We start from the raw sequence: 14,558 nt of genomic DNA on the forward strand, positions 1-14,558 counted from the left end.
AAGGTAAAGTATGGCCAGATGCAAAATAAAAGCTGTCTGTACTTTACCTTAAAAATATGTCTTAATCCCCAACTTGAGCAGAGCATCCCCTACTTGCACCAAAGTGCTATTTTGGTTTCCCTCCACCAGCTAGAAGTGCAATTCAACTCACTGCACAACCCATTTGCCCAAGCAATTTATTTTCTATACCAACAGTTAAAGTCAGTCTTCCTAGCTTCAATGCAAATTGTGGTAAAGCTTTCATACTTGGTGAAATTGATGTTAAGTATCAAATCCTAAGAATGCATCATTGAAAACAGATTTGTTCTCGGCCTAGTAGCGTAGCATGTCGCAACACCAAAGTACACTGTCAAGGAAATAGAGGTGGAGTGGGCACAGGTCTTGTTTGATCCCCAAATCATCGGGGACCAGCTTAAAGCTGTGCTGCTGTGGGCCATATTTGATGAAAGCCAGAGGACCTCCCACAAGAAGGACAGAAAAATTAAAGGGTATGTCATCACTGGGCTGCTCTCTGATGCCTGGCTGAGAACAACATTCGTGGAAGCCTTGAAGAAGGTCTCCTGGCTTCCTGCTGTTACATCCACAAGTGAAATGTGACCCAACCAACGAAAACAGGGGACAAAATAAAAGGATTTCATATGCTCACAAAAAATTAAACAGCATAGAATAACATTTTCCTTGTAGATTGACAGTGGTCACATTGGCACTGCAATTACAGGGAGAATGATCTCAACAATGTCCAATTAAAAAATTGCACAAGATCCTATTGGATTTTTTCAGGCTTTAAAAATAGGTTATATGGTTTCTAAATAACAACTTGTAAATTGTACAGCAGATTTACAATTGCAGGATTTAATCCAATGTTATAGGACAGTTAAGTCCTTCATAGAATGAGGAAATTAGAATGTACCTGAACTATGTATTTTTTTAGTGAGGAGCCATGCTCACAGGGAACATGGGTCAGAAAATGAGGGAATCTGGCCTAGAAATTCGGTATGGCCCCGCCAGGTCTTTTGCGCCCGAAATTTTGCGCCCGCCAGGATTCCCGTAGCGCCCGCCTAAAATTCAGTTGCGACAGGCCAAGATGGCGGCGGGCGCTATTGCAGGGTTTGGCCGCCTCGCTAGGGGCGATGAATGTCACTTTCAGGCGTCCAGCTCCCGCTGCGGCACCCGATGCGGTGCGGCAGGCTGGGGTACTGCAGGCCTCCTCCTTCTCTTCAGGAGGAGCTGCCTGCAGCCGTCAGATCACCGGTGGATTCCCCCGGCAAATGAGCCCGGCACCACGGAGAAGTGCCGGGCTCGCGGGACTCAGACATCAATGCCGCGGGGGGGTGGTGCAGGAGTCCGGGGAGGGAGGTGCGGGCAGGCGGCCGCCGGGAAAGCGGCCGGCCGCCGCTCCACCTTTATGCGCCGGCCTTTCGGAGCTGCAAGACCCCGTTTCACAAACGCTGTTTGCGGCTGCCACGGGCAAGGCGGCCGCAACTGAATTTGGCCATCGGGCCGGAATAGCATTGCAACCGGGGCGCTGCGCACACCGATGATGTCATCGGTGCCGGCGCGGCGCTACCAGCTAACGCCGATGTTAGGGTCCATCTGAATTTCGGGCGATAAAAAACTTCAGGCGCAAACCACTTTTATAGCCAATAAGTGGGCGCAAACGCGACTGAATTTCTAGGCCTATATGTTTTACAGCTATCTATGATCCACACTCTCTTTCAGCATGGATTCCTTACTGGCAATATGGATTAGCTGAACACTGTTCTCATGAACTCAAAGGTGTTAATTAATTGGTGACTGCTGCATATAATAGTTTTTACTGATTTTATGGAATTATCAACTATTGGCCGATTATAGTTTAGATTTGTACTATATATGTTTCAAAGTTCTCCAATGCACTTTAACCTGCTAGTGCTACAAAAGACAATAAGAACATAAGAAATAGGAGCAGGCATAGGCCATACAGCCCCTTGAACCTTTCAATAAGATCATGGCTGAATTTCTACATCAACTCTACTTTCCCGCCCTATCCCCATATCTATTGATTCCCTTAGTGCCCAAAAATCTATTGATCTCAGTCTTGAATATACTCAATGACTGAGCATCCACAGCTATTCCAAATATTCACAACCCTCTGAGTGAAGAAATTTCTCCTCAACTCAGTCCAAAATGGCCGACCCCTTATCCTGAGACTATGAGACCAGATTTTGCTCTCAGTGGCAAAGGAATGGCACCAGCTGTTCATTATACTTGCACTTTCCAACAGACTTTCTATGGGATTTTGCACTGGAACTTACTGTAAATTAGAGAGCCAAAATGGCACGGTGCCCTCTACAGGGCACGTGCAACCTGTGTGAACAGGTCAAGCAACTGTTTATCTCCATAACCAATCAGATTGAAGAATTGTTAATGACCAGCACTGAGTCTGAACCAGGAAGCATCAGTTAGAATAGTTAATTCAAGTCAAATCAGGTACAGAAAGTGAAATAAAGCAAGGGAAAGAAAGATTGGGGTTAAGAGAGATAAAAGAGACAGAAAGAAAAAGTAAAAAATACATATTTTTGTTTGAAATTTTAAAAAAAATCTCCAACAATAATTAAAATCTGAAAAAATGAGGCTCCACACTTGTAAAAGTTAATTTTCATTGCCAGAGAGGTTGTTTGGCAGTAATTAACAGTGTTAAAAATTTACTTACACTGGAATAGACAAGCCCTAACTTTTTCTGGTGTGATAGTGGGTATCTATCACATAAGTAAAGCAACTTCATGCCTTTCCATGTGTTTCAATGCCAAGTCTCTCAGGGAGATACCAGTATCCGCAGCTTCTGGAAGAGCAGAGCAACTCAGACAGCAACTTTCTGATTTCCGCATTTAACTGCACATGTGTGGATGCCGGAGGTTGATGTCAGATTTACCCTGTAATAATGGTGAGTGCTGTTGGCCTCACCGTTATTTCAACAGCAAAATCCGGCCCATTGTAAGTATACTATTTTAAAAAAAGTTATTTACACATGCTCAGCACTCTAACAGCCACCAGTAGAAGTAGTCTCAAGCCTATTCTTTCTTTCTCCAGCGTATTCAAGGAGCATGTTTAGACTCACAATAAATAAGAATGACTGTTCAGATAGGATAAAAAATATGGATACGGCAGGAAAACAAGCCGAAATTAGCATGATCGCAAAGCCACAGATCATTATTTTAGTCTTATTTGTGATCATTGTAGTTGCAGCTCCGTTTCTTTCAATATCATAGAATCATAGAAAGCTACAGCATGGAAGGAGGCCATTTTGGCCCATCGTGTCCGTGCCGGCCAACAAAGAGCTATCCAGCCTAATCCCACTTCCCAGCTCTTGGTTCCTGCAGGTTACAGCATCCCAAGTGCCCATCCAAGTACTTTTTAAATGTGGTTAGGGTTTCTGCCCCTACCACCCTTTCAGGCAGTGAGTTCCAGACCCCCACAACCCTCTGGGTAAAGAAATTTCCCCTCAAATCTCCTCTAAACCTTCCACCAATTACTTTAAATCTGTGCCCTGTGGTTTTTGACCCCTCTGCTAAGGGAAACAGGTCCTTCCTATCCACTTTATCTATACCCCTCATAATTTTATACACCTCAATACCCCTCAGCCTCCTCTGTTCCAAGGAAAACAGACCCAGCCTATCCAGTCTTTCCTCATAGCTAAGCTTCTCTACTCCCAGCAACATCCTTGTAAATCTCCTCTGTACCCTCTCTAGTGCAATCACAACTTTCCTGTAATGTGGTGACCAGAACTGCACGCAGTACTCTAGCTGAGGCCTAACTAGTGTTTTATACAGTTGAAGCATAACCTCCCTGCTCTTGTATTCTATGCCACGGCTAATAAAGGCAAGCATTCCATATGCCTTCTTAATCACCTTATCTACCTGGTCTGCTACCTTCAGGGATCTGTGGACATGCACTTCAAGGTCCCTTTGTTCCTCTACACTACTCAGTGTCCTACCATTTAATGTGTATTCCCTTTCCTTGTTAGCCCTCCCCAAATGCATTACCTCACACTTCTCCGGATTGAATTCCATTTGCCACTGTTCTGCCCATCTGACCAATTTATTGATATCTTCCTGCAGTCTACAGCTTCCTTCTTCAGTATCAACCACACAGCCGATTTTAGTATCATCTGCAAACTTCTTAATCATACCCCCTATATTCAAGTCTAGATCATTGATATATACCACAAAAAGTAAGGGACCTAGTACTGAGCCCTGCGGAACCCCACTGGAAACAGCCTTCCAGTCACAAAAACACCCATCAACCATTACCCTCTGCTTCCTGCCTCCGAGCCAGTTTTGAATCCAATTTGACACTTTGTCCTGGATCCCATGGGCTTTTAACTTTTTGACCAGTCTGCCATGTGGAACCTTATCAAAAGCCTTGCTAAAGTCCATATACACTACATCAAATGCATTACCCTCATCTACCCTCCTTGTTACCTCCTCAAAAAATTCAATTAAGTTTGTCAGACACGACCTTCCCTTAACAAATCCGTGCTGACTATCCTTGATTAATCCGTGTCTTTCTAAATGAAGATTTATCCTGTCCTTTAGAATTCTTTTCAATAATTTTCCCACCACCGAGGTTAGGCGGACTGGCCTGTAATTACTCGGTCTATCCTTTTCTCCCTTTTTAAACAAGGATACCACATTAGCAGTCCTCCAGCACCACACCTGAAACCAGAGAGGATTGGAAAATGATGGTCAGGGTCTCTGCTATTTCCTCTTTTGCTTCGCTTAACAGCCTGGGATACATTTCATCCAGGCCTGGGGATTTATATACTTTTAAAGCTGCTAAACCCCTTCATACTTCCTCTCTCACTATGTTTATTTCATCTAATATTTCACACTCCTCCTCCCTGATATCAATGTCTGCTTCGCCCCTCTCCTTTGTGAAAACAGACGCAAATTATTCATTAAGAACCCTACCGACGTCTTCCGCCTACACACACAGATTATCCTCATGATCTCACAGAGACATAGAGTTATACAGCACAGAAAGAGGCCCTTTGGCCCATCATGTCTGCACCAGCCATCAAGCCCTATCTATTCTAATCCCATTTTCCAGCAATTGGTCCGTAGCCTTGTATGCTGTGGCATTTCAAGTGCTCATCTAAATGCTTCTTGAATGTTGTGAGGGTTCCTGCCTCTACCACCCTTTCAGGCAGTGAGTTCCAGATTCCAACCACCCTCTGGGTGAAAAAGTTTTTCCTCCAATCCCCTCTAAACCTCCTGCCCCTTTCCTTGAAACTATGCCCCCTGGTTATTGACCCCTCTACGAAGGGGAAACATTCCTTTCTATCTACCCTATCTATGCCCCTCATAATTTTATACACCTCAATCAGGTCCCCCCTCAGCCTTCTCTGCTCTGAGGAAAACAACCCCAGCCTGTCCAGTCTCTCTTCATAGGTGAAACGCTCCAGCCCAGATAACATCCTGGTGAATCTCCTCTGCACCCTCTCCAATGCAATCACACCCTTCCTATAGTGTGGCGACCAGAACTGCACACAGTATTCCAGCTGTGGCCTAACTAGCATTTTGTACAGCTCCATCATAACCTCTCTGCTCTTGCCTTCATTAGCTGAGGCATAGAATATAATTATCCCATATGCCTTCTTAACCACCTTATCTACCTGTCCTGCTGCCTTCTGGGATCTATGTACATGCACACCAAGGTCCCTCTGATCCTCTGTCCTTCCTAGGGTCCTACCATTCATTGTGTATTCCCTTGCCTTGTTAGTCCTCCCAAAATGCATCACCTCACATTTTTCAGGGTTAAATTCCATGTGCCACTGTTCTGCCCATCTGACCAACCCATCTATATCGTCCTGTAGCCTGAGGCTTCCCTCCTCGCTATTTACCACTCCACCAATTTTCGTGTCATCTGCGAACTTACTGATCATACCGCCTACATTCATATCTAAATCATTAATGTACACTACAAACAGCAAGGGACCCAGCACCGATCCCTGCGGTACACCACTGGACACAGGCTTCCAGTCACAAAAACCATCACCCTCTGCCTCCTGCCACTAAGCCAATTTTGGATCCAATGTGCCAAATTTCCCTGGATCCCATGGGCTCTTACCTTCTTGACCCGTCTCTCATGCGGGACTTTGTCAAAAACATTACTGAAGTCCATGTAGACTACATCAACTGCACTACCCTCATCCACACACCTAGTCACCCCTCGAAAAATTCAATCAAATTGGTTAGACACGATTTCCCCCTGACAAAGCCATGCTGACTATCCCTGATTAACCCTTGCCTCTCCAAGTGGAGACTAATTCTGGCCCTCAGAATTTTTTCCAATAATTTCCCTACCACTGATGTTAGGCTCACTGGCCTGTAATTCCTTGGTTTATCCCTACTACCCTTCTTGAATAATGGTACTACGTTAGCTGTCCTCCAGTCCTCTGGCATCACCCCTGTGGCCAGAGAGGTTCAGAAAATTTGTGTCAGAGCCCCTGTAATCTCCTCCCTTGCCTCACACAGCAGCCTGGGATACATCTCATCTGGGCCTGGGGATTTATCCACTTTTAAGCCCGCTAAAACTGCTAGTACCTCCTCCCTCTCAATGCTAATTTGTTCAAGTATATCACAACCCCCCTGCCTGATTTCTATGCCTACATTGTCCTTCTCCATAGTGAACACAGATGTAAAACATCTTTTAGCTCTACACAGAGATTGCCACTTTGGTCCCTAATGGGCCCTATTCTTTCACTGGTTATCCTCTTGCCCTTAATATACTTATAAAACACCTTGGGATTTTCCTTTATTTTGCCTGCCAATGTTTTTTCATGCCCCCTCTTCGCTTTCCTAATTTCTTTTTTAAGTACCCCCCTGCACTTTCTATACTCCTCTAGGGCTTCCACTGTTTTTAGTCCTTTGTATCTGCCAAAAGCCTCCCTTTTTTTCCTAATCCATTCTTGTATATCCCTTGACATCCAGGGTTCCCTGGACTTGTTGGTCCCACCCTTGACCTTTACGGGAACGTGGTAAAATCTCTAATAGACCCATTCTTTAGTTATCCTCTTGCTCTTAATATATTTATAAAACATCTTTGGGTTATCTTTGATTTTACTTGCTAAGAATTTTTCATGCTCGCTCTTTGCTTTCCTAATATCCTTTTTAATTGCACCCCTGCAGTTTCTGTACTCCTCTAAAGATTCTGCAGTATTTAGCCCTCGGTATGTGTCACACGCCTCCCTTTTTTTCCTTTATCCTACCCTGTATGTCTCTAGACATCCAGGGGACTCTAGATTTGTTAGTCCCACCTTTTTTCTTTAAGGGCACATATTTGGTCTGAACCCTCCGGATGTCCTCCTTGAATGCCTCCCACTGCTCTGACACTGATTTACCTTCAAGTAGCTGTTTCCAGTCCACTATGGCTAAATCCCATCTGAGCTTAGCAGAATTTGCTTTTCCCCAATTTAGAATTTTTATTCCTCGTCTATTCTTGTCCTTTTCCATAATTACCTTAAATCTAACTGAATTATGGTCACTAGCACCAAAATGCTCCCCCACTGATACGCCTTCTACCTGCCCAGCTTCATTCCCTAAAACTAAGACCAGAACTGCCACCTCCCTTGTTGGACTTGCTACATACTTTTAAAAAAAGTTCTCCTGGATGCATTTTAGGAATTCTGCACCCTCTATTCCCTTCACACTAATTTTGTCCCAGTTAATATTGGGGTAGTTGAAATCCCCTACTATTACTGCCCTATAGTCTTTGCACTTCTCTGAAATGTGTCTACACATTTGCTCTTCTATCTCCCTCGCAATGTTTAGGGGTCTATAGTACACTCCCAGCAGTGTGATTGCCCTTTTTTTGTTTTCCAATTGACCCATATAGCCTCATTTGATGATCCCTCCTCACAGCTGTAATAGTTTCTTTAATCAGTACGGCGACCCCCCTCCCTTTTACCTCCCTCTCTGTCCCATCTGAAAATCCTGTAACCAGGAATGTTGAGCTGCCATACCTGCCTGTCTTTCAGCCACGTCTCTGTAATAGCTCTAATATCATAGTCCCAAGTATCTACCTATGCCCTTAGCTCATCTGCCTTGTTCGCTATACTCCTTGCATTGAAGTATATACCATTTAGTACAGGCAAACCTCCTTATTGACTACTATCTAGCCCTTGATTCCTCTGTCCTTCCAATTTACTTTCTACGTTTTTGTTTTCCAATTCCAGTTTTTCTTCCCTCCCTATTGACTCTATACTTAGGTTCCCACCCCCCTGTCAAGCTAGTTTAAAGCCTCCCCAACAGCACTAACAACCCCCCCGCCCGCCCCCACGAGGATATTGGTCCCAGCTCCGTTGAGGTGCAACCCGTCCGGCTTGTACAGGTCCCACCTCCCCCAGAAACGGTCCCAATGCCTCAAGAATCTAAAGCCCTCCCTCCTGCACCATCCTTCCAGCCACGCATTCATCTGCTCTATCCTCCTATTTCTGGACTCACTAGCACGTGGCACCGGGAGTAATCTGGGGATTACATAAGAACATAAGAAGTAGGAGCAGGATTGGCCATACGGCCCCTCGAGCCTGCTCCGCCATTCAATAGGATCATGGCTGATCCGAACCTAGACTCACGTTCACTTCCCTGCCCGCTCCCCGTAACCCCTAATTCCCTTATCAGCTAGGAAACTGTCTATCTCCGTTTTAAATTTATTTAATGCCGCAGCTTCCACAGCTCTCTGGGGTAGCAAATTCCATAGATTTACTACCCTCTGAGTGAAGAAGTTTCTCCTCATCTCAGTTTTGAAAGGACAGCCCCTTATTCTAAGATTATGCCCCCTAGTTCTAGTCTCACCCATCAGTGGAAACATCCTCACCGCATCCACCTGATCAAGCCACCTCACAATCTTATATGTTTCGATAAGATCGCCTCTCATTCTTCTGAATTCCAATGAGTAGAGGCCCAACCTACTCAACCTTTCCTCATAAGTCAACCCCCTCATCTCCGGAATCAACCGAGTGAACCTTCTCTGAACTGCCTCGAGAGCAAGTATATCTTTCCTTAAATATGGAAAGCAAAACTGTACGCAGTATTCCAGGTGTGGCCTTACCAGTACCCTGTATAACTGAAGCAAGACTTCCCTGCTTTTATACTCCATCCCCCTTGCAATAAAAGCCAAGATTCCATTGGCCTTCCTGATCACCTGCTGTACCTGCATACTAACCTTCTGTGTTTCATGCACCAGGACCCCCAGATCCCTTTGTACTGTAGCACTTTGCAGTTTCTCTCCATTTAGATATAACTTGCTCTTTGATTTTTTCTGCCAAAGTGCATAACCTCACACTTTCCAACATTATATTCCATCTGCCAAATTTCTGCCCACTCACTTAGCCTGTCTATGTCCTTTTGCAGGTTTTTTATGTCCTCCTCACTCACTGCTTTCCCTCCCATCTTTGTATCATCAGCAAAGATTACTACCTTTGAAGTCCTGTTTTTTAATCTGACTCCTAGCTCCCTAAACTCTGCCTGCAGGACTTCATCCCTCTTTCTACCTATGTCATTGGTACCAATATGGACCACGACATCTGGCTGTTCACCCTCTCCCCCCAGAATTCTCTGCAACCGTTCGGTGACATTCTTGACCCTGGCACCAGGGAGGCAACATACCATCCTGGAGTCATGTCTGTGGCCGCAGAAACGCCTGTCTGCTCTCCTCACTATTTAATCCCCTACCACTATTGCTCTTCCACTATTTTTCCTCCACCCCTGTGCAGCGGAGCCACCCATGGTGCCGAGGACTTGGCTCTGACTGCACTCCTCAGAGGGACCATTGCCCCCACCAGTACTCAGAATAGCATACCAGTTGGAGAGCGAAATGCCCTCCAGGGCCTCCTGCACTGCCTGCCTGGCCTTCTTCTGTCTGGTGGTCATCCACTTGCTCTCTGTCTGCTCTCTCTTGGGCTGCGGGGTGACCACCTCACTAAACATGCTATCCACGTAGTTCTCAGCCTCGCAGATGCACCACAGTGACTCCAGTCGCCGCTCAAGCTCCGTAAACCATCGCTCGAGTCGTTGCAGCTGGTGACACTTACTGCACATGTAGTCATCCATGCAACATGAAGCATCCATGACTTTCCACATGCCACAGGATGTGCACTTTTACCCCTACCCAAACAGAGTACCATCTTTTTTAAACTGACTTACCAGTATCCCCTTTAAATGGTAGATTGAAGAACAATATTCAATGGTTGAATTCTGCTCATCAGTTTAATTGCCCAATTTACAATGCAAATATGTTACAGTTGTCACGCTGGATTTATGTTGAAATCACACTCTACTGCATAATCTTTACGTGTTATATGTGGTGCATTGGGTACATGGTATGAGGATGACTAGCTGTGTTAGTTTATAGTGTAGTTGGTTGAAGTTGGCATGGGGAGGTAGGATTGGGAAAGTGTTTTGAACAGGTTGTTGGTCTTTCATTTCAAAGTTTTCACTTTAAAGTTGAGCCTTGGTAGGTTCAGAAGACTTTGCATGTAGAATGGTTTACCTTTATTAGACTCAGCTGCTAGCCTTAAAACTCACAGATGCATGCAGTCTGGTTACTTGATTTACCATTGTCAGCTAAGTCATCTTCAGTCACAATGGTTAACTTAATTTCTTTCAGTTTCACATTTTACGAGATTATGCATATGATAGTTTCTAAAAACAAGGTCAACAGTTCAGTTCCTTTATTATCCAATCAACACTCTCATTTTTGTTTATAATTCTTGTGAAGTATATAAAATTCTATGCTATAATAGCCTCCATAGCTAAATGATTCAGATGCAGTATCAATTACTTAAGAAAAACAGCACTATGGGAAATGGAGGGGCTGACTTTGTTGTGTACATGGACTTTAGGAAAGCCTTTCACAAGGTACCACATGGGAGATTATTAGAAAAGAGTAAGGGAATTAGGGTAGGATAACAGAAATAAAAACAGAAAATGCTGGAAATACTCAGCAGGTCAGGCAGCATCCATGGAGAGAGAAATAGAGTTAACGGCCCAGAAATTAGGTTCGGGGGCTTGCCACGCGTGCAAGCCCCCGATGTGCACTTACCCGGCGCGCCGACAGCTGAAGCCTGGGCCTGCTTGGAATTCCTGTCACTGGCCCGGTTCAGCTATCGGCGCGCTGTGCTTGCCTGATCCAGCGGCATAGTTCGTTGGATGTGCCGGCTGGGATCAGGTGAGCACTGGGCAGCCAATCAGGGGAGGGAAAACTTCATTCATGAGTTTGATAGTAAGAACTGTCAAACTCATGAAAACTACGGGCGCCCAAAACACTACTTAAACTTTAAATAAAATTTTAAAAAACATCCCACTAATTAAATGAACTATAAATAACTTTAAAAAACTATTTTAAACAATCAAATTTTTGAAAAAAATAATTTTTTAAGAAATCGGGTCTAAAAATAAACTTACCTTACTGTAAAGTCCTTAAAAACAAGAAAGCTGTGGAAAAAATGTTATAATTTTAAATAATAGACCACTTACCTTAAAGAATCAGGGCCTAGAAATTCAGTTGGGCGCGCCAGCCGTTAGCGCCTTAGGGGGAGTAGATCTCGAGCGCTAGGCGCTTATCGCCCGGGCGCAGCGCGATCTGCGCCTCGCCCCAACTTCAGGACACATTTAGCGCCGGCGCAAAGTCTTAGCGCGCGCCCTGCTGCGCGCGCAGATCATGACGTCATTTAATAGTGCAACGCCCTTTGTGCGCCCCAAACCGGAACTTCACTCGCGCCGGCCCATTGTGCGCCGGGCGTCCCGAGCGACTGAAGTGGAATGGTACACAGGCCAGCCGGGCCGCGGGGAGCGCAAATTAAAGGGCACTTACCCAGCAGTATAAAGGCCAGCCATTTTGCAGCATTCACTCTTGTGCAACGGTTTTTTGGACAGAGACCAAGGAGGAGAGTTTACTGGTTTGGACCAACACTTGGACAGGTATTTTTGGCTCAGGCCAGAGCTTACCAATTATCTTTGCCTTCATTCAGAGCTCAGTGTTTGCCAGCATATAATGGGGGCTGCATTGGGTGGCAACGCTGAATTTCAGCCTTATGCCAGAAGGGCTTACAGACGCCGTGAGAGAGTGGCAGCCCTGGCTAGACGCAGAGGGGGCAACAGGCGTCGCCAACTGAGGCCTTACCCACGCAGGGTATACCGCCAGCAGACCTCCTATCTGACCATGTCTGCCGCGATGTGTGTTTGGAGGCTGCGATTCCGAAGGGAGGTGGTTGCAGACATCTGCCGGCTGCTTCAGAGAGATGATGCGCAGGACGTCTCTGTCGGTGGCAGTGAAGGTGACGGTGGCTCTCAACTTCTATGCCTCCGGCTCCTTCCAATCCGCTACTGGGGACATCGCTAACATCTCCCAGTTCACCGTGCATTGCTGCATCCGCCAGGTGACCAAAGCCCTTTTCAGAAGGAGACATCAATTCATCTCCTTCCCCATGACCCTGGACAAGCAGCAGCAGCGTGCAGTGGGGTTTGCAAGAATAGCAGGCTTCCCCATGGTGCAGGGCGCCATTGACTGCACGCATGTGGCTTTGCGGGCACCTCTTGAGCATGCCGAGGAGTACCGCAACCGGAAGGGCTACCATTCCCTCAATGTACAGCTGGCGTGTGACCACAGGCAGCGCATCCTAGCTGTCAATGCCCGCTTTCCAGGCAGCAGCCACGATGCCTTTATCCTGCAACAGACAACTGTGGCTGACATGTTCCAGGCATAGCCTCCCCCAAGAGGATGGCTTATCGGGGACAAAGGCTATCCTTTGTGTACCTGGCTCATGACCCCGCTCCACGCGCCCACGACCCCTGCTGAAGAGGCATACAACGAGAGCCATCAAGCGACGAGGAACCTCATAGAACAAACAATCAGCGTGCTCAAGCAACGGTTCCGCTGTCTCGATTGCTCCGGGGGAGCCCTCCAGTATTCGCAGGATCGAGTCTCCCAATTCGTCATCGTTTGCTGCATGCTGCACAACCTGGCTATCCGCAGGACTCAGGCACTGCCACCTCACGTTGGACCACCACCTCAGGAGGAGGAGCATGAGGACGACGAGGACGAGGAGTAACAGCCCAGGAGGGACGCACAAGGTCCAAGGGCCGCCCATCGTCGGCTTATTGAACGTCACTTCTAGGCCCCCTGTCAGGGAATGGCTTGTGCCAATGATAGAACATGATTGCAGCCGCTCCGCAAGCCCTCAGCCGGTTAAGGCAACAAACACTTCAAAGATCAAACATGGACAATGTGAATAAATAAAATGCTTTATTGTACAAACTCTGGGCCCTTCCCACATGAAAACCAAAAACAGATGAAAACACCAAAAAACACTCAAACACATTACTCGCTCCCACAACCTGGGGAGGATTAACAAAATAGGGCAACTAAAATGGCCGTCATTCTCGGCCTTCGTCCAAAACAAACATCACATCATCGGCCTTCAAAAAACAAACATCCAATTCTCGGCCTCAAGAAACAAACACAAATGGACACACATTTGACTATTTGGCCCGCTAGGGCGATGCCTTTGCCATCTTTGGGTGGCCCCTGCCCGCCCTGCTGCTCCGCCTCAAAGTAAGGCCATTGGCTGCTGCAAGGCTGGGGGCTGGCTCCTGAGGGGCACATGTCGTGACGGCAGATGCCCTTGGGGGTCGGCCTAGTCGAGGTCTGGCCGTCGAGCGGCCGGCTGTTGATTGCTGCAGCTGTGGCTGGCCAGCATCAGTCGCTGCAGCAGCTCCTGGCAGCTCCACTGGGGGAGTGGCAGTGGCGGCTGGAGGAATGGCGGCAAGCCGGCGGATGGCAGGCGCTCGCTGGTCGCCTGAGACACTGGCACTCGCCCGGGCCAGCACTGCAGCGTGCGCACCAATCTGCCGAGGGACAGACCGATGTGCTGCTGCAGCGCGCCGGGTGCCCTGGCGATGCCTGGCTGACACAGCGAGTGTGGCAGCAGTGAGTGCCCGTGTTGACCTGTTCACTGACCGCAGCAGAGCAGCCAGTGACTGGACGGCACCACTAATCACCTGGCCAGTCGCTGACAGATCTGCCCGGTATTCCGCCCGACTGGTGGCCTCTAAGGGCCCGAACTCGGCCACACTCCGAGAGAGGGAATCGATGGACTCAGGCAACCGTGCCACTGCCGCCATGAGCTCCGTGTGCCGGCGCTCCGAGTCCGCGGACAAGTCTTTGAGGCGTTCCATCTCCTCGGCGAAGAGCATCTCCTGACTGGAGGCCGGACTCTCCCTCTGGGGAGAAGGCAGCCGAGCTGGCCGACCCTTCCTGCGTTGCTGGAGGCCGCTGGGCCCAGCAATTGGACTCCCCTCCGACGCATCCCCCCTCTGGGGAGAAGGCCGCCGAGCTTCCACCCCCCTCCCACCTTTCTGCAGCACGCAGGTCCCAGGAGCTCCCCTCCCCTTCGACACTTCCGCCACGCTGCCCTCCAGGGAAGACGTGTCCCCTACATTGGCCTGGGTGGCCGCGGCTGAGGGTTCCCCTGATGGGCCGCCTTCCTCTTGCTCCTCCTCCTGCTCCTCCTCGGAGGG

The 14,558-nt window shown here is 47.5% G+C and overlaps 1 protein-coding gene across 2 annotated transcripts in view; it reads left to right on the forward strand.

The window, feature by feature from the left end:
- The window catches only part of LOC147111638 (progesterone receptor-like), a 539,157-nt gene that overhangs the window by 369,359 nt on the left and 155,240 nt on the right, over positions 1-14,558 (forward strand). The gene's annotated exons all lie outside the window — the stretch shown is intronic.

Source organism: Somniosus microcephalus, chromosome 10, assembly GCF_052327205.1.
Source record: "Somniosus microcephalus isolate GS21.2 chromosome 10, FLI_Smic_1.0, whole genome shotgun sequence".
NCBI classification, from domain to species: domain Eukaryota; kingdom Metazoa; phylum Chordata; class Chondrichthyes; order Squaliformes; family Somniosidae; genus Somniosus; species Somniosus microcephalus.